Raw genomic sequence first — 21,441 nt, 5'->3', positions numbered from 1 at the left:
GACAGGAGCTGTTCAGGCAGGTGGAGCTGGAAAGATGCTGGTGCCGATCCTGGAGAAGTTGAAGGGATCCTGGTATGAGAGGTCTTCCTCTGAGCTTTCCCCGCTGATGCTTTAATGGTGCAAGGCAGAATGAGCTTTGCTGCCTGCCCTGCTCCTCATGGCACAGCCTTCTGCTGTCCAAGGGCAGAGGCAAGGATTTTCTTGGATCAGGGAAGTATGGGAGAATCTGACACGGCTTTCCATGCCTGGCTGCCTCCTTTTCGTTGCTCACTCTAGCCTGCCACTCTAGGGCAAGCCTTGCCATCTTGTGCGACCCCCAGGCTGAATTGTCCAATGTCCCATTTGCTAAGAGGAGGAAGTGGCTTTTTTAATTAATATTTTGGGACTGTGTTTTTATTCTTCAGAACATGCATCAATGTCTAGAAACCAGGATCCTGTCCAAAATATTAAATTACTGCCTTGACGGAGCCCACATCCTCGCCCAGTGGCCAGGCCCTTTAGCTCAGCAGGTCCAGTGGCTGGGCCAGGAGCCAGGTTGGGATCCTGTCTTCTGCTGTCTGGAAATCCAGGAATCCACCACTGCAAGACACAACCAAAGAAGATGGTCGCTAGCATTTTGCTTAGGGAGTGTTTGTTTACCTGCCCTCCTGCCATATACCTGTGATCATAAGGTTCTTAATTTTTAAGTTTTTAAGTGTAATTATCAGAGTTATTCTGAGTCATCTTATCTTTAGCCATTGCCCAAGCATTTGCAGAGGGGAATGACACTTGCTGTGTGGCCCTTTCGTACTTGTATTCACTGCCACGCTGCTGTGTCATTAGCCAGTGTTTGTTTTAAATGTCTGAAGTCCAGAGCTATGGTGGTATGTTAACCCACCACCTCTGTGTAGTCCGGAAATGTTAAAACTATAAATTATTATAAACAAAGTGCCATTGGGGGAGCATATATATTGTGGTTATTTAAGTAGTCATATAGATTTCTGCCTTAGTTTAGAGCTCATAGACTGTACACATGATCAGAGAAATACTGCACAGTTCACTGAAGAACAAAGGTATATTTAACAGAAGATGTGTTTGTACTGAATATATGCTTTTTTAATTAAGATTTTAGCTTCAAAAAATAATTTTAGCTTGCTTCATCTGCTTTCCATATGTAGCTATTTCAGCTAAAATATATTGCTAAAGAAAGGTTTAATTGAATCAGCGCCATTGTATAAATACAGAATTTCTGTTTATGTACATTTTTCATTCTGATAGCTTCCAAAAAATAGCTAAGTGACCATTAGAATAATTTAACAAGAAAAGATTTTTAGTTTATGAGATGTAAGTTCTCCTACATAAAATACAACATACTGGAACTAATTTTCATTGCATGGTTATAGTTAATGGTTAAAAATTTTCAGTCTGCGCAGAACCATTTCCATACCACTGATCCATCTGTTTTAAAGAGACCTTGTCTTGAATAATACATGATATTTGGTCATTGAGGAGGAACGCCCATGGTCCAGTGTATACTCAGTGCATCCTTGAAATTTAGTCCTTGATTTTGAAAGGTTCGGTGTTTCAGTCTCTAGGCATCTTTAGCCCTCAATGAATATTTTGCCATAGTAGATAAGATACATGCCAAGTAAACTGCTATAGTTTCCAACCACAGCCACGAGGAACAAAGTGAGTTAAGGCTGGAGCCTAAAATTTCTAGGCAGAAGTAATAAAGCTTTTCTTTGTTGAGGTTTTAGATGTTGCTTTGTTCTTATGTGCCCCAGTGAAAAAAATGTTTCTTTTAAAAAATATTTTACAGACATTTAATCTTGGTTGTGTCTAATGCCTCTCAATATTTTTAAAAGAAATTCCAAGTAGATGAGTTATTTATGTGTTTAGCTTTTATTTTCCTTTATGTCTTTTAATAGATTCCAGATCTCATCCATATTGTAATGGCTTCTGTGTTACGGAGCAACAAAATTTACTGAGTTAAATATCCATTTTTCTTGCCTCTCTGACATGAAAGTGCCATCGACCTATACACTAAATTGTTAATGCATTTGTAAGCTCGAAGTCCATCTTGTCCCCCTCACTGTCTGCACACAGGCTTCACCAGACATGAGGAGACTCCAGTGCACTTCAGCACACCTGGAAGCATCACGTTATTCCTAGCATTCAGGTGAACATGCTTGGAAGACGTTATGATTAAAGGCTGTAAATGGAGAACTGTTCAGGCTTGAATTCTGTGTAAATTGCTTCCCTCAACCAACATGTTGAAGCACATGTAGAGTGTAATTTTATAGACTTGTCTGAGACATGGGGTATGCAGACGGAATATGTAAGGTGATGGAAAAAAGAAGAGATAACTCAAACTGCTATATTTGCCTCTGCCCTCCCCGTCTTCTCTTCCCTGTGCATTTCTTTCTTTTCTTTTTTTTTTTTATTCTTTATGCCTGAATGTATTTGAATTTCTGGGGAGAACAGGTGTTTAGGGGACAGAACAGCACAGGGAGTGGGGCTGAGCTTTTATCATCTTGGAATTGCCACCATGAATCCCTGATTTATTTTTTTTGTTTGTTTTCTGAGACTACAAGCTCTAGGAATTGAAATATAGCATTCTGCACTCAAGAATTATTCCATAGAATATGTGAGGGAGCCTATCATTAAATACTTGTGCACAGATAGCAGTATTGGAAGAATAAATTTGGTGCCAGTCCCTCCAGAAGTGGTTGAAAACCATAAATCATGAAGCGAATAGATAATCACAGATATAACAAACTGTAGCTGCATCTGCTGATTATTTTCTCCTCAACCTCTTGTGTACAATTAAGAATTCAGATGTAACAGCTGGGAATGATTTTCAAATGTTGATCTGAAGCAGAAAGTTCTATTCAGAAACTTTCAGCAGTTCTTTTATCTTCTCCGTTCATTATTTTTTCTGGAATAGGTTAAAAAAGATAGTACTTGACCTGCTCTGCACTGAGACAGAAAAGAGATCATTATAAACTCAGATATGGATTTATTGTTAATGATCCATCTTCTAGTGTGACTGAGTTCAACAGCAAACAGACTGAATATCTATCAACAGGCTAAACTTTCTTTGGTCAAGAAACTTTATCTGTTAATATTTTATTTTCCTAGTTCAGCAGGGAGACATTTTTCAAAGGTTTCTCATTGATAGTTGTGGCAAAGAAACTAAGGTAAAAAACTCAAAGTGAGTGCCTGTCAAATTAAAGGTAGAGACAATACACAAGTGAAAACAATTAAAAAATTGAGTGTAGATACTAATGTAATCATATATCATTATATACACTGATGAGTATAGAGTTCTATGTATAAATATATTAATATGCTGAACAGGCAGATCTGTGTGGACCATGTCTACCTGTAAAATTACTACAGAAAGATCTCACATCTGTCACTGTGCTCCACGTGCACCTGAATTCAAAGCATTTGGCATTTAGGGTGTCAAAAGCAGCAGTTCCAGCTTTAGAACACTTTGTTTATTTGTTTATGTCTTGCAATTTTTTTGTATTCTGCCAGTAAAATCTCTGGTTTTAATGGTCCAACAACCAGGTAAGGAATCAATTACCTGAATATGTATGCACATGCATTTACACACTTCCTTTATAACAACAGAAACTCGGAGATCTTTCCCTAGTCTAGTAAAATGAGTTGTACACCTTTGTTGATGTGGTAGAGGATTATTGTGACGAACCTGGTTAATTAACTAGTCCCACTAGAAATGGAAAAAAGAAGAATTGCATTTTTGATAGAGGAATGTCCTTATGGGGCACTTAGTGCAAGTTTATTTATTCTTATTTCACACATAGAGTTGTGGTGCACATTTTACCTTCAAATGTTTTCTCCTTTGTTATCTGTTACTTTTGTTTGGGCATTTCCAGTTTCTTTGCAGGGAAACAGCATATTTTATTTTTTATCAAACTTTCAAGTCTTAACAATATTGTTTGCAGATCAAGTCCAGGAAACATGTCTGATCACCTTCCACAGATGTGTCATGTTCTGCATTTCTGAAAGATAACCTGCACTGTCAGCCAAAGAACTATTACTCTTTAGACCCAATATTCTACTACTTATCTTTCTCCTTATTTTTGATATGCTTAGTTGCTTCGGGTTTCTTAGTTTTATTTTATTTCATTACAGCACTATGCCCATACCTAAGCTGTTTTCATTATTTTCTTCCTTTTTTCCATTGTTAAGAGACAGAATTATGCCCCTTTCTCTGAGTTGGTCTTGTCCTCTTGGTATCTGGTCTAACGAGTTTACTTATATTGACTGCTGTTTAGGTTAGGTTGTTTTCTTCCTACACTCTTTGTGATTTGATTTTTTTTTTAATGATAGAGACATAACAATTTTTTACATAATTTTACTAGCTGAACATTGAAACTCCCAGTGTTCCAGAAAATTTGCATAGAGTGGAGGAGCTGTAATCAACTCCACTTACTTTTTTAGGCTGGTGACATGAATTTTCAGTGCATCCAGTAATTATGGGAAGTTTTACTCATGATAAACTGTGGGATTTTTTGGGGCTTCAGCTCAAAGAAAACAGTAAAATCAGCTAGTGGGATAAATTTGCATATTGTACAAGATAGGGAAATAGTCAACAATGTTCTTAGTACAAAATGATCTGCATGAACTGATTAACTCAAAGCAATAAAGCAATTTTCAGTGCAGCCAGATGTCATGATGTACGTGCAGGAGCAAAGACCATGGACCATGCAAGATCCTGAGGACTTGGGCGTGTGGAGCACCGACCTCAGCAGAAATTGAGAGCTGTTTTAGATATTCAGCCAATACTGACCTCTGGATATGACTTGGAGTGGGAGAGCCTGCATGGCCTTGGGATTTGTAGGAGCAGGGGACTCTTGAGTAATGCGAGGAAGATGGCACTGCTTACCCAACAGAAATTGAAGGAATTGCTCCTTAAAGGTTTTTTCTAGTTCTGTTTTCCCCAATTTCAAAAGAGCATTGAATTGTGAAGACCCAGAGAAACCATCTAGTTAATAGCCTGAGGAGATTATTCATCAGAGTAAGCAGGATTTCCCAACTTTAGTCGAGATCCAAACATCCTGAAATCAAGACAAGATGCACACTCTTTGGAGTCTGTGTTTTTACATGAGGAAAACTATCCAGTGGAATAGGTGTTGGTTGGCTTTTTTGTTTTGGTTTGTTTTGGTTTTGTGATGTGTGCTTTATTCTAACAGAAATTAATTTGTATTAGCACCATTGCCTGTGTTCAGACTAGTAGGTTCCTCTTAACTAAATCTTGGTTTGTGAGTTTTAATTTTCAGGAGGAATGTGAGCATTTCTACTTTTCATCTCTTTAAACAATCAGAAAATTTATAATAGCAGGTTGTGGGATACTAGCTTTTCTGCTTTTTTATGTTACTTGGAGGTGAAATCTTTCCAATAATAGAGTAGCAGACTGGAGAAATAGTCATATGAACAAAGAACTGTTGAACCCTTTGAATTAAAATAAAAGCAGTGCTGCTCTCCACCTTAATCAATAGAAGGGGCTGTTTGGGCCATAGGGTTTTTATATTTCTTTTTTGTTTACAGATTTACAAAGAGAATTTTCAAAAGTTGTCTTCAGGTCTTCCTTCAGAGCGTAGTTGCAATATAATTGCAAGATATGTGTTGGGTAAGAGGTAGCGTGTAAAAAAAGACAGCAGCGATGATGGTTTTCAAATAATATATTTTATACAGCAGGAAGAAAGCAATTACTGAAAGGTTAGCCCAGATTATTATTCATAAGTTTTCTAAGCTTTTAAACAAATTGTTGTGCAAATGTTCACAACCTCATCATTTTCTCTCTCTCAGAAGGTGTTCAGATCCCCACATGTGTGACAGATCAAGTGTACTTCCAAAAATAGGCGTGTTGTTTGTGCTTGCAGTTGCAGATGATCTTGTTATGACAACGGAGTTTCTGCAAGGAGTTATCTGTGGCCTGTGTGGATCCTTTTTCACTTCAGTTCCTCTTACAGCTGGGAGCTGCTACTGTACCGTAGAACAGCCCTCTCCTTTTTGGGCGCAGTGCTTTGGTTTCAAAGCCAAGTGCAATTAAGTCATCCTGATTAGATCATTAGAGCCTTCAGTGAAATCTGCTCAGTAACATGCCTGAACTTTTGCTGTGGTTCCAAATGAATAATTTTTTGGTATTTGACTTTGCTTTGAAATGTGGAGTGCTCTTTGCCCAAAGGGGTATCTGGTTTTGTATAAACATGGAAGGTTTCAGACCATTTGAGGGACACAGTGCAGAATAATTCAGCCGTGCTGAAGAACTGAAGTATTTCAGCAATATCATTAACAGTGTGTTCTGTATCTGCTTCATCTTATTAAAAATGTTACAAGAGGCCTCCTTACAAACAGGCCTGGAAGAGCTCACCAGGCAGAAGTAGCTGAGACCCCTCCCTGCTGTGTAACTGCTGTATGTGACCCCATGTACATTCAGCACTGGGCATAAAGTTTTTAAGGGCATCTCTCTCCCCAGACCCGTTGTTCCCATGGTACACCATGTGCCTCTAGAGTGGTAACTGAGTGTTGCAAAGTATTGAACACTGGATATTGAATATTCTCAGTGCCAAAGCTGGCATGAGGGCGTTATTTACCAGCAAAGGTGAATCCTTAGAGAAAATAGCAATTCACTTTGAAAATTGGGATCCCTTTCACATGTCGTGTGGCACTGAGCTATTTTCTGTGGCAAGACTCAGCCTTTATTACAGTGGTCTGTGGGAATGCACAGACACCAGATGCATGTGACATGTTTACTTTGCATGTCTTCACGGTATCGTAGGGGTAAGACATGGCCATAAGAATCACTAGCTGTAGAAAATAGAGGTAGGAGTGTAAAGGTAATAGTGAATGATAAAAATACAGATATAAAACTGGGAAGACAAAATATACGGAAGAAATCCCCTAAACATCTGACACCACCAGCTGTGCCTCCACCTACTTGAAAGTAGTTGGAGCGTTTCTTGTGAGCACTCTGCCTCTGGATTTGTTTGTTTGTTTTCAATGCTAGAAATTCAGAGAGATTTACTGCAGGAAAAATCGCTGCTCAACATGAGTTAGGCTAGCAGAATTTGACTGCTTGACAATATTTGAGAACCAAAACATGTCTCTGTTTGAGTTCAGGTACATTGTTGTTAATACCTAGTCTCCGTTTTAGTAAATAGCAAGCAGTTGTTGTTTTCTTCTGTAAGATCTGAATATTCACTGGCAGATTGGGGCTCTCTTGTTTGGTTCTGGGTAAGGCAAGCAGTTACAGCTGAAGCGTAAATAGTATGATCCAATCTACATGCTTTATTTAGCAAGTAATTTAAGGTATATTAGTGTGGACCTCTTTGTCATAAACACAACAGCCAGTGAAAATTCTAAGTTAAGGCTGGTAATAGGGCACATTATTTCTTTTATTCTCCATGGCATCAAACTAATAATTGATAGTTAACACCATTTTGGTGAGTCTTGTTATAGAAGCCAGACTGTTAAAGCTATTAATTTTCAGAGTTCCAGGCTTTTGTTTGCAGTTTATAAAAGTACAACATTAATGCTTCAGACTTTGCGTCAGCTGTGTGTCACTGAATTCAACTGTATGAATAGCTGACTTCTTCCTTCCAGCAAAATGTGTTCTTCACAGTAAGCATTTTTATGTGCTCCTCTGAACCACTCCAGTGAACATAAGAAAATCAAGAAAAGGAATGATAGCCTGAAACATAGTTGGCAAACATTTTATACTTTAATACTGAAATGTGTTTCTTTTGTCAGTAAGTTTACTAAAATTCCATTTTTTTTGAAAGTACAGTGCCTTAGGAAAGATGTAGTACTTGCTAGGGAGGTCATATTTATTAACCAGAAAATAGTAATTGGAAAAGAGATGAAGCATGGTCTGTTGCTTTAGAAATTATTCTTTGAATTGGCCAATTTACAACTGTAAGAGGTCTAGAAGGATTTTATCCCATTTCTGCCTTCTAAATTTTTTTCCCCACTAGCACACCAATAAAAGGTTTCTTGTGAGGCTTCTATTTTTTCAATAGACAGAGGAAATGTAAATTGCCTCTGGGTTTTTTCTTAGTTCTAATGAGTTAAGCCTAGTCCGGAAAGAATATGCACAAAAATGGAGAGATGCAACTTGAACATGTGTTTTGCTGTTAATACAGGATGTTGTGAAATAGCAGATTCAGGCATTAGGAATGCAGCACTTTGAGGTGGTAAGTTGTGACTGTACTTGCAGTAATTTGCATAACATTTTCTGCAGGTATTTATCAGTTTACTTTTATTGCTATTTCACTTCCCATGATAAAGAAGTGGAAGACCCCCTTTGCAAACTATGCTGGTCAAAGTAAGTGTTGCCCTTCCTGATCCCGCTATTCCATACCACTAGAAAGACTTTTCCATTTACACAGTTACTGATTTTCCCTTTTTTGTGCTGCATCAGTTTTGACTGTGGAAGAGATGCACTCTGTCTAACCCAAAAAGATCATATACTCTGGAAAAATTTTTCCGGTGCTTTAGTATCTTTATGCTACTTTAGTATGTTTAGTATCTTTAGCACTACTTTATGCTTTTAGCCAAAAAGGCAACTATTAAAAGCACTCAGGAAATACCAGATAATTCATAAGGCATATGTGAATGCTAGGGATAGTCAGTTAGATGCAGATATTCCTGGCCCCACTGATGGTTTTTGGCAGTCTAGAGAGAAAGAGAGAGAGAGAGAGAAATACCTGGCTCTTCACATGTGACTGACTTTTCTTCTTTTTGCATGTGAATTAAATGAAAATTAATCTATTCCATATATTGTCATATAGTTCCCCCCATAAGTGATGACAACATTTGATGCAGCAATGCATGCAAGTGCATTTGAGGTGCCATCACAGGGGCCATGACTGAAAGAGCTGCTGTGTCCTTCTTTCACTTGGTGATCTGCCCTGCACCAACATGTATCAATATAGCTCGAGAGGTAGCAAAAATTGCTGCTTGGGGATTTGCCCCCAGATTTAAACATATGCAGGTCTACAGGTGACACCCAGCAGGTGAAGGGTGTGTGGCTGAAGCTCAGTCCCCCACTGCTCATAGCTCCTTCAAACTGCCCAGTGTGAGGCAATTTAGGAGAGATCTGTAGCCAGCTTAACTTATCTGAGCCATAACATGGCTTTTATGGCCTCTGCTTCAAGGAGCTGAGGATGTTCAAAGTGGCTGATAGCTGCTTGCCTCATCATCCCTGCAGCTGAAACCAGGCGTATCCCACCCAGTAATGTGTGGTCCAGAATTTGAGGGCTCATCTGAAAATCGGTTTGTTCACCCTGTGAAGGATAACATTTGGTAGGGGTTTTTTGTTTGTTTGTTTGCTTGCTTGGAGTATACATTTGACAAAGTAACAGGAGGTTGCAAACTGTTTTGCCTGTTACTTGGGCCTCGTTAACACACCTTTCTCAGTCCTTGCACAGTAAATACTGCAGCTGGAGTTGCAGACTTTAATAAGCGGGTATCTGTCGTAGCTTCTCAGAAGAAAGGTCTCAAAGGGTAAGTACTGTTTTGTTTCCCCTTCCCTCCCTCCCCATTTTAAATGCTATATAAAAAGGATTTATTCTAGACCATATGTTACCATTTTTTTAGTATTTACTAAGCCATAAAAAGAGAGTTGCCCACTTTCACAATAGTTGTTGCTCCAAGTTTCCTTAAAGTATTTCATGCAAAGAGAACATGCAGGCTCAGTTAACTAGATTGAAAGGATTCATGATGGGAGAATATCTTTTCAAATTGGCATTGTCTACAGAATGCTTTTAAAGATATCTCTGGGGGGTTTGTACTCTTAGACCACACAAACATATTTTTTTTTAATTTTCATTTGCTTTTCAAGCATGAAAAAATAATATCTAGCTAATTTAGAAACATATTTTTCTGGATGTCCTTCACTTATGTTTTTTTTTCTTCATATTATTCTACTGTCTGCCTCTCATTCCTCTTGGTAGAACAATTTGTCTTCCTTCAGCACAGAAGTTACCTTTGTAATTGTCAGTGTAAGCAATACTTTTGGAGAGTTCTATTTACCCTTATAAGTCAAACCTCTACTAAGAAGGGTCTAGCTTTTTAATGAAGAAACAATTTTTTTTTTAGATTTTTAGACCATTAATCTATAAATCATGTAATCTGATACTGAATTATCCCTATGTCATATAAACAAGTGGCCATATGCGTTGAAACTTCACACTTTTGAGTTCCAAAATACAGTAAATGCTGTACTAACAATTATTACCATTTAGTACCTCAAATTCCTCCCTGAGAAATCTCTTAAAAGCTTTCAATTTTCCAGACAGGGACATTTAAATGAAATTTATAAGAAAAAGTAATGGATATTGGGAATGAATCTAAACCATTACCTATAAAATCAACAAACAGTTCCGTCAGTCACATCCCAGAGCAGTCTGTGGAATCATCAATTTCTTGAATTACCAGTGAATCAGAAGAGACATCTAGGTACTGCTGCTACTTGGTCCTTTCCTTATGCCCTACTTTCTTCTGTTAGAGCTCTGACAGAAAGATATATCACATGAAATTATTTATTAATAGATTCTGAAATAATGAAATTATTATTTCTGTTTAGAATTCAGTGTTCCTTCAGAAAAATGAAACCTAATCTTATTTGTTTCAGCAATGGTGTACAACTTACACTCTTGCCTTATTGGATACTATTGAAATTACTAGCCATTTATTCAGTTCCTGAGATAAACTGAACTGAAAGCTCAGTCAATGCATGTCAGAGCAGATATGATCATACACTGGATTTTTTTTTCCACTTGGCTTTCTTACACTACCTAACCTTCAGTGAACTCCCTGTAACATCTGCTTTCACAGAATTCTCCTTAATCCACCTTCATTGTCAGGCTGGGTTTTCTGTTTGATTTTTGGAAATAGAGAAGTAATGATATTTCTGGGAATTTCAATAACTAGAGAAAAATGACTGATGATGGGAACTCGTTTAAGAGGGTTAAAGGGATAATAGGGTAATGCAGTCAATGTGAATAGAAGTCTTGAATATGTTCGTCTCTTCATAAGAATTTAGTATTCTCTTTTGAGTCAATCAAATCAGCGTATCTCTTTAGTTTTGAATTACTTTTGCTCAAAACCTTCAGGATTAAAAAAAGCAATCTGCTAAAGGATCCTATAGTATAGAATATTTGTCATACAACTATTATCTGCCACATAAACTGTCTTTGCATCTCCTTTCTGAGTGGATGAGACTAAGAGCTATATTTTCCAGTTAGTCAATGTGGAGATTATTCCTGGGAACAACAATGCCTGTGTCATCAGTTTATGCTGTGAACAGCATGTTGAATAGTATGGCACTGCTCAGTATATCTCAGGGTCATGATTTCTCTCAATCAGAATTGATACAAGTCCAAGCAAGAAGATAATCTTATGAGGACATTGAAGGGAACTTATGCACCTCTGCAATGCACACTTAGATGCTGTAACCTACCACGCACAGAGTTTTCCTTGCTAACAGCTGCATCAGAGAATAGGAGGTCTTGATGTTTGGAAATAGACAATATACACATCATGGCTGTTTGGAGAAAAAAGTTATATTTGTATCCAAAAAAATAGGCAAGTGAAGGATGGGGAATAGAGACCAAAAAAAAAAGTAAGCATTGCTCCATGGCCAAAATAGGAATTATTTTCTAGTTTCCAAGATAACACTATGACAGAGCAGGCAAAAGTTTACCACATGATGTCTGCAGAGTCTAAGAACACAATTATTTTCACAAGATTAGGCACCTTCACCCATATTCAGACACATCTAAAAGGACCAGTGCCATTATGTTTTGCTTCATAAGTCCTACAGAATCACTTGTTGAAAAAGTGAATTATTCTCAGAAAATTCCTGAAAGAACAATACATTAGAACCCATTCTTTTTTCACTTTGAATCTTTTAAATCTATTTTTGAAGCTTAAAGAGGGTGACCTGTGGGGATGCCTGTAGTAAAACACATTCCACGAGCTTCTGTGGAGTCAGGATTCCTTTTGTATGCATACCTGTAAATCATGAGACATGTGCTTTCAATAGTATCAGTAACCAGGCAAATGAATAATCTCAAGTACAGACCTACATTATGTTCTGGCTACAGTATTTATTGGCTAGTGAAGGCTGTGCCATGTAATTAGAAAAGTCTGAGACACAGTTTTTTCAAATATTTTTTCAAATACCTTTTTTGTTTGAACAGATAACATTGTCTTGTGCTGAATTGAGGAGAGAGAAAGCACTGAGGAATATGAGGTCACTGAATATTCACACAAGAGCAGAAGCAGCTATGTTCTGCTTATCTGGTTTTGTCTACTAATGCTTACTTCATGTCAAAGTTTTAACATTTGATTTGATGAATTTTCAGCAGTTCTGAGAATACTATGTGCTAAAATGTGCATATATGCTAAAAGAAAAGTAAATCAGCAAAGAGAAAATTCAAATATACATACTCTTTTCACTGCCTCTCCCTCTGATATGCAGAAGATCTATCTGTTGGCTCATATTAAACATAAAACGGTTTGGTTTGGAAGGGACCTTAAAGATCATCTAGTTCCAACCCCCCTGCCATGGGCAGAGACGCTTTTCAATAGACCAGTTTGCCCAGAACTCCATTCAGCCTGTTCAAGACACCTCCAGGGATATTAGACTTGCTTACTCCTAATTTTTGATACTTTGTCATTTATGAGTGATGCTACCACTGCATCTATAAAGCTTTTTGATGAACGAAGATGTTAAAATGTAAAGATCCCAACCTGGGAAACATTTAAGCATTTGAAGAGAAGACATGTACAATACAAGTAAACAAGATTTTAGAAATACATCTCTCTTTGTAGCACATAAGAATATGGAATTGCACATTCCTTTCTCTATGAATGTGTTATATCCCCTCCCCCACCTTGTCCTTGGGAAAAAACCTAAACTGTAATGAAAAGTATTATTCATTGGCAGAGGGCCTGGCCCCTTACAAGTTGGAAACCATTTTATATGCTGTAGATTCTTTTCAGTTTTAAAGCCCTTTGTTGGCTTGTGAACAATTATGACATCAACTCTTGAGATCCAATTCTAGCTTTATTCCCTATTCTGTAAGGTTTATAAAGCCAGTAGCATTTGTCTTTGTTTCCAAATGGGATATATTTAAACTGACATTTCTGATTAACGAGCTGATGTTATGGTTGGTTTCTTATTGGTTTTACATTGTATCTCTCAAATGTAAGTAGATAATTTTAAGAAGAAAGTTTTGCAATACATAATAAAACATATTGCAATAACAACATCTGAACAATATATAATATTTTATTATCTATATATAAATCTGAAGTTGTAATTAATATTTAAATATCCTTATCAATGAAAAGTTACAGTGCTGTTTTGCAATAGTGATGCCACAATAATTTTCCATAGCCTAGAGTTGGCTGGAGTTAATTAGCCCCTAGCACCATAGCAGTGGTTGTATATCTGATTGTATCAAAAACAGAATTCACTCGGGACCTTGCAGAATTTCACTGTTTGTGTATAACATTATATGTACTTAATATTTATCTCACTTAGATAACTGATATTATGAGAGAATAAGACTGACTTATTCTGCCGGATTCCACTCTAATTACTCTATAACTATTCAAGTGTAAACTGGTATATGCTGCACAAAGGCATTTCTGAGCTCATATCTCTCTTGTAATTGTGTAAATGACAAGTGTGTGTTTAAGAAAGGGTGGAAGGTAATAAATTCAGTTAATAATAAAACAGGTAGGCTTTTTATGTTTGATGTTGTAGTTCAAAGTTTTAGGTGTTCTAAGGGAAAATGTAGGAGACTGTCCTTAGCAAAACCTCCCTACTGTGCTGAGACACTGATCCTTACAAGAGGTTAAGAGCAAGCTTAATGTGGTGTATAAATGTAATACTTTTCTGTAGCAGTTTTCCCTGCAGTATGCTGGAAACTATTCTTGAGTTAATTATTGCAAAAGCCATGTAAGGTAGAGAGGTACTGTGAGTTCTGTTGTATATGGTGGGTGAAGGACAAGAAGAGTGGTTTTGTAAGGACTGAAATGGGAACCAGAGCTTAACACTCAGACTATAGAAAGCTATGACTGGACTAAATTTATTCACCCATTTCTCTGTGGTCAAGGGAATTCTGATTTACAGAATTTACAAAGTTTTCTGAGAACACTTTAGTATATTAGAAATAGTTGGTAAGAGAACACTTTTCAAGGAATGAGGTTGCCACTACAGTTATCCATTGATTTTTCTTACCCAGGTTACCCTTGATGAGTTTTCTCTAAATTGTTTCTGCTCTACAACTTATTTTCTTAAAAGAAATTCAGAACATTGAAGCACATAAATTGAGTAGGGTTTGGTTTTTCGTAAGAGCTGAGCAGAAAACCAGGCTACTGGGTGCAGTCCCCAGGCATCCTGACGTAGGCAGGTACTATACTGCATGAACTCTTTCCTAAAGTTTTCTAGGGGAGTAGTTAAAATGTTGGTTCTTGGCCAAGACCTACAGTTCCCATCATTTGGAGTTGTGAGCTTTAAGCTGATAGAGAATGTGTCCATTAAAGTTATTTTCATGGTACACAGCAGAAAGGTGGAACAAAATGTGTGTACACATTTTTGTTTATGCTGTCTTCTGAGTAACTAGTGTATAATTTTTATTTTTTTTTTTTACTTTTGGGGCAGGGGAACAACAACTGTAACCTTAGAATTTTGAATAGGATGTAATCCAAATTTGTATCATTTCAAGTAGCTTTTATAAGGTTTAACTGGATGAGCTGATCACAGCCTAGAAAATTAGGTACACTTAATCAATATTGAAGATCAAAATAAAGTCCAAAAGAAAGAATTTATAAAAGAAACATTACAATTAATTCTGAGGGACGGAAGATGACAAGTTCATGTATTTTTCTTCATTTCAGAGGGTGTTGTTCTCAGTAGACCATCAGTTGTCCATTGTATACACCATACTGTGCTTTTCAGTGATGGTTATTGTATGAATAACCAGGTCAGCCAGTTGTTTAAATAAAGTTGGGAGAAAAATACCGCAGAAAAATGAGAGAAACAGCTATATTCTTTAAACATCATATTTTCCCTATTATTCTTACTTACTTTTCAAAATACTGGAGACAGCTCATTAAAATCTTTTCCTTCTTAGGTCATCGTTGTTTTTTTATTCCTTTATAAAGATTTATAATATTTTTTGTTGTTTATCTTCAGCAATATATTGTGATTCCAAGAAGAGATGATAAAGATAGGATGGAGTGAACAATAGGAAAAACAGACTATTGGAAACAAAGATACTGTATTTGTCTAATTGTCCCAATTTCTAACTGTGGGACAATTACAGAAAAATGGTAAACAATATTCTTGACACTTAGTAAAATTTAGTGTATGAATCCATATTCACATTGTCAGATATCTCAGATATTACATGTCATTGGCTGAAACCGCCCAAATGAATTCAAAATTGGTCTGTTCCATGCAAATATTACCAGAACTAGTAGAACGCACAGCTAGGTACCTCCTTGTAAACTCTAAGCCTCATTAGGCAACCAACTTTGAGATCTTCAGCCACTGTGTTTTCAGTATTCTAGGTCTGTACAGTGGAGGCTTTTCATATACAAAATTTTACATCACAAAAGAGTGATGCAAGAGTCATAGATTGAGCTCAGGTTCAGATTTCCTTAGAGAAACTAGACCAAATCACCGTTTTTTCTTCAGCCTGCACCAGTCTGGGTTTGCAGTGTTGCATTGCACAGTGATACTTAAATTCCCTAGCAGGAGACAGACAAATCATAAACACAGAAATAATTTCTTTTATGTATTGGTTACTTTTATGTGAAATGTGGAAAAAGTCTGATAAGCACCCATCTCTGTAGTTGTTAGGGCCCAAGGACAGCCAAACAATCTGTTCATGCCTAACTTTGTTAATGAAAATAGTCTCATGGACTTTTCATATGATTATTCCTTATTATGTGCTTAATTATATACTTTAAGCATAAAGCCAGTACCGAAATATACAATACCCTGCAGGTTCTTCCTTAAAAATCCCTAGACTTAAAAGTCATCTAAGGTGAACAAGAAGTTATGTTTTCCCTTGGTGTTGCAAGTGAGCTGGAGTAGAGATACAATACTTTATGTTGAGACAGTGCAAAAATAAGGTGTTTCAACACACCATCTCCACATGGTTGGAGAGACAGGAAAAGGGGGGAGACTGTGTGACCTTGGAGAACTTCTGAATCTCTTGAATACCAGACTGTTTTTGACTTTAAAGGTATAACTACTTTATATCTCTTAAAAAGTATGGTTTGGCCTATGATCTGGATTCCCTTGAGGATTTTTTTATGTGTCTAATTCTAGGTGTTTGCTTTTCACATTTACTAAATATATGAAATTATGTAAAATAATATCTTAGCTTTAATCCTCACTAAATTTAAATGAAATACAGGGGTTTAGCACTTGTTTTATTATTATTTTACAAAAACTGAGAAAAAGAGAAAAACAACAATGAAGAGAAGAGCCTTCTTTTTTTTCTTTTGTTTGGAAATCAAAACCAAAATAGTTTGCCCGGCTAACACATACCATTTTCAGCTGTAATGTTCAATGAGTTTGAGCCAAAGAACGTATGCAGTTTGAGTGGTGCTGTAGAGGTAGAGTGTGCTGGAAAATGTAAATCCTGAAACATAAGACCTCCTAATGTTTTGTGCAGACTTCTTCCTTGCTATCTCTCTGAGTGCATTCCTGGTTTACATTTTGCTGGTCTTTTCATTTCCATGCTTCCTTTTGAACCGTTTGTCATTGGCCATTCCCATCCCCTCCCCCCTGCAGTTGTTTAAATGCTGTCTTGTAGATTGCCAACAATTGATCCTGTACATTGACTGTGTTTTCATGTGATAACAGACTTCACCCTTTCCCTCCTTTGGCGGATACTTGTCTGCTTAACATTTCAGCTGGAAGAACCTCTCTGGCCTGATCCCAACTGAATTACTATCCTGACTCTTCCCATCCCAGCATTGTTGAGAAACACCATTTTCTTGTATCCTCCCCACAAAACCATTGTGCACAGGAAATAGGCAGTTGATCCTCATTTCCTTCCTTCCTTCATTTTCAAGCTGTTTAAGAGGACTTATGAGTCAGCATCTCCTTTAGTTGTATATCATCATCTACATACTCATTTCTGGCCCTTTGTGTTCTCATTATCATTTCCCTGCAGCTTCAGTGATTGCATGTCTCTGCAGGATTTCACCCAGAGACTGTAAACCTACAGAACACTAATTGTCATCGTAATGTCCTGGGGTCCTGGCTTAACCCACCTTTACTTCATACGGTACTCCTCCCTTTCTCTTATTTTAGCCACTTCTTGTCTCAACAACTGTGTCATCTTCCTGGGTGACCCATGATAAATGTAGTATGCTTAATGTACTCTGCTTTTGTAAGGACTTCCCTTTTGAAATCCATCAGAAGCATAAATCAAGGGCATATTACACAGACTGAAAAAAGGGGGAAAGCTTAACACGCGCCTTGATTTCTCCTCTTTTGCAGCACTGCCAGTACCTCAGTGAAAAGGCACTTCAGCTTGTATGTCACTGCCAGCAAGAACAGCAGTGCTGCATTCCTGCGGAGGGAGCACATTGTGCTCCTAACACCCTTCTGTGACATTATTTCAGACTGACTCAGGGGGACAGATGTCTCCTACTAAATCACCAACACAAATGTCTCAAGCATCTGCGTTTTCCTCTGGAGACTTAGAATTTCAGCGTTCAACAGGCCTGATCCTGCTTAAAATGGTGAATACTTTCCTTTGATCTGCTTAGCAAGCAGATCCCATAAGGCAGACTTGAAGTTCATTCACCCTTGCTTTGAGGGCTCTGGGATAATGACTAATAGAATCAGTCAGCCCCAAGGTATTAATCCTTGTCCTCCCTAAATTGCTGTGCGATAATCCTTTGGGTACTACCTTACAAGTGGTATTCACCAGACTTTTCTTACGACTTTGTTTGATGACATCCAGCACATTCCTGGCAACTTTGCTTTTCTCCTTTGACTCTTAGCTTTCTACGCCTTTTTCCAGGGCCACCACTTGCTCCATTTAGGTTTAAAGTTCAAAAGGAAGATATTTTACAGCTGTTTCCCTTGTCTCTGGTACCTTTCTCACTACAATAATGTCTGGCTCCCGAAATTAGTTTTTCTCCATGTAACACCCCTTCCTGCTCATACCTGCCATTAGTGATGCTCTGCAACTGTTCCTTGGCTGCGTGCTCTGTCCCAGCCTCGGCTTCCACTCTCCTTGGCCTCTAATATTTTCCACCTTTTTCCAGAGAAAATTACTTATGCTCTTTTGTTGATTTTTTGCATATTATCTTTATATGTTCACCTGCCTGTATCAATCTGCTTCTTTGCATGCCAGTCCAATATGTGCAAGCATTGGTACTTCTTGTATCCTGGCTATTTGCTTTCACAACTCATAAAGACTCAACAATAGTTTCAACAGGAGTCTTTTTGTTCTGAGGGTATTTGCTAACAGACAGTGGAAATCCTTATAATTTTTCCACCTCACTGTAGGTTTTCCACGTGCTGTTAGAGCTGGTCAAGTAATGTTCATTCAAGCCAGCTAAGGATCTGCACTCATATAGGAGAACATCACAGGCTCTGTACAACTCCATTTAGGAGGAGACATGGGATCCTATCTACTGGCCAGCAGAGGTTGCTCAGAGCACATTAGTTGAGTGTTCTGCACTCCACAGCTCTTTATTTCTTAGTAAGTCAAGTCCAGGTTTTTTAATCTTCTGTGGGATTTGCTCCAACACCTTGTTTCTCCCCTCATGCTGGGTATTAGATTTGATGCCTCATCTCTCTAGAACAATGACAGAGTCAGGGAGGGAAGCAGGAGATGGGATTGTCCCAGGAACCTGTCTCTGGGGTGGGAAAGATTGCAGCTCTTGCTGCATTTGGAAATAGCAAAGCTCTTCTTGAATTCATTTCCCATCATTGTGGACTATATATATCCATGTGCATGCCCACAGATGGAAAAAAATTAATATTCCCCTACAATCTAGAAGTAAAGGAAGAAATAGATCATTATTGTTTTCCCTCTTTAAATACCTTTGAGGTCATCAGAGTGCTGATGAAAGCATCAGTGTAGTGTTGAGTTTGGACAGAAATGCAGACAGTTAAGAAATATTTTGGAAAGTTCCAAAGGAAGCCATGTTTCAGGTTTGGATTCAGACCCAAATGTCTTCAAATTTCTTTCATAATAAGGTCTTTATATGGGCTGCAGTAATGGTCTTAATTATATTTCTCCCATACTGGCATGTCTGGATCTTCTTTAGGAGATCTGCAGCTTGCTACATGACACCTTGGAGGCCTCATTTATCTCCTTGTTTAACCTTATGGAGGAATTGGAGAAGCCTGCTGCTGCACTGCTGTTGTGGTTCTTGATTTCTGTGTGGTTTATTTTTTCCTGCAAGACCGTATTTATTCAGAGAACACTAACTCTTAATCCTGCATCACATCCATTGATTTCAGATCAACTCTCATAAGACAGGGGGAGACTTATGGATCAAAGGTGGACTGATTTTACATATTTTAACTGCAAATCTTCATTTATCTCCTTGCTTTAAAATTAAAATAAATACCATGTTATGATGAGAAGAGGGGGAAAGTTAGGGATACAGGCAACATTTTCTGTGGATTGACTGTGGAAAGTGTTTCAGGTTTCCTCAAGCATCCTTATTTCCTTACCCACCCTTAGGTCGACATTGATGTTTCACTTCCTTTGGGACTAGGAAAGTCCAGAGAAAAGTGACAGAGTTGTAATTCTCCATGAGGTGACAGCCTCTGAGGAAACTAAATAGCTCAGGTTGATCCTCTGCAATGGCTTTAGGAAGGGCCACTGTTGCACACTTTTTAATGCTGCCATTGGGCAGAGTAATGTCCCTTCTGAAGTGTGGTCTTGGTGTGTAACGATGCCTGCATGTCAAACAAACATGACATGCAGGAAGAATGATTTTTTCCCTTGGAAGTCTTGTGTATCTGGCATTGGGATTTAGTCCTTACAGAATCCATTTTTTTCTTTTTTAACAGAATAGTTTAATAAAGGCCAAAGAGGACTTCTCAGGTTTGCATGTGTGGGGTGGTGACATTATAAAAACATGAAAAACACTAATACAGTTTCAGTATTACTGAGACATTAGCAACAGACTGTTTTTGTCTTTGTGGTTTGGAACTGGAATTTATCCAGTTGTTGCCGGAAGGCTACATTTAATTTGTACTGTGTTTGCATAAATAGCTTATTTGTAAAAATCACATTTTACTTGAACAATTCTGAATTATGCACTTATCATAGGGAGAAAAATTATCTATTGTTCTCTTTAAATAAAATGGCACTGCCCTTCCAAAGTATCCAACAGACAAAAACATGAAAAATCACAGCATACTTATATGTTGCTTATCTCGTCCCCAGAATCAGCTCTCACATGCTCATATCCTCTGGGTTTGTAAAATTCAGAAGATTTTTTGAATTACTCTCTTAATTGTAATGTTGGCATTATAATTACTTGCTAAATAAGATTCTTTAACAATGACATCCTTGTTATCAAAGCAGTTGCACTTCTTTGCCTGCGTGCTCTGAACTGGGAAGCAGCAGTTGTTGTGGGAGCCTGATTCTGGTTGGAGGAGGAATGGATTGCTTAGAGAAGGTTTTTTTGGAGCACTGTGCAAAATCTCTTTTACCCCATAGGCAAATGAAGTGTAAGGAAAATACAGGACCTCCACCTCTGCAGACTTAAACAGCAGTAGGCAATTTCCCCTCCAATTAGCACTCATGTGTTGGAGGGAAACAATGGTTGGGTTTTTTTGGCCCTTAAACCCCTTTTAGCAAATTTTCCCGTTCTGTGCCTTTAAGATGAGATGTAGAATAGTACAGAGAGATGTCATTGGAGAAGACTTTATAATCATACCGTAGTTTCTTTTATTATTTTTTAAATTGGGGTTAATCAAGAGTTATATAGTATTTCTGAGTTCTGCTTGAAGGATTCCATGTCTCTGTAGTAAGTGTGAAACCAACACAGAAGTATAATGACTGCTGCTAACTCCAGCCAAGAGTTCTATCATTTCTTATGAGGAATGCATATTTTGCCATATCATGTCAGATATGGTTGCTATACATATATATATATATATGTGTATATATATATATTCATCTGTATGGTTCAATTTTCAGCAATTAACTCTTATATTAGAAGACTATTCTCTATTTCTTTGACATACAACCACATGTAGTGCACCTGAAATGAGTCCAGCAAGAGTTCAGAGAATATGGCATATTAGGTATTGATAGAGCATATTGTTCCCTGCCACATGTGTTTCCTTCATTTATTTTTAATGCTTCTCTTCTCTTCTCTTCTCTTCTCTTCTCTTCTCTTCTCTTCTCT

The 21,441-nt window shown here is 37.6% G+C and overlaps 1 protein-coding gene across 18 annotated transcripts in view; it reads left to right on the top strand.

Annotated features, from left to right (window-relative positions):
* The window catches only part of KIAA1217 (KIAA1217 ortholog), a 353,867-nt gene that overhangs the window by 230,312 nt on the left and 102,114 nt on the right, over positions 1–21,441 (top strand). The window lies entirely within an intron of this gene.

The sequence above is a fragment of the Corapipo altera genome, unplaced genomic scaffold (genome assembly GCF_003945725.1).
Source record: "Corapipo altera isolate COAL_440 unplaced genomic scaffold, ASM394572v1 63, whole genome shotgun sequence".
Lineage (NCBI taxonomy): Eukaryota > Metazoa > Chordata > Aves > Passeriformes > Pipridae > Corapipo > Corapipo altera.
The sequence above is the reverse complement of the archived record's forward strand: the minus strand, read 5'-3'. Positions and strand labels throughout refer to the sequence as shown.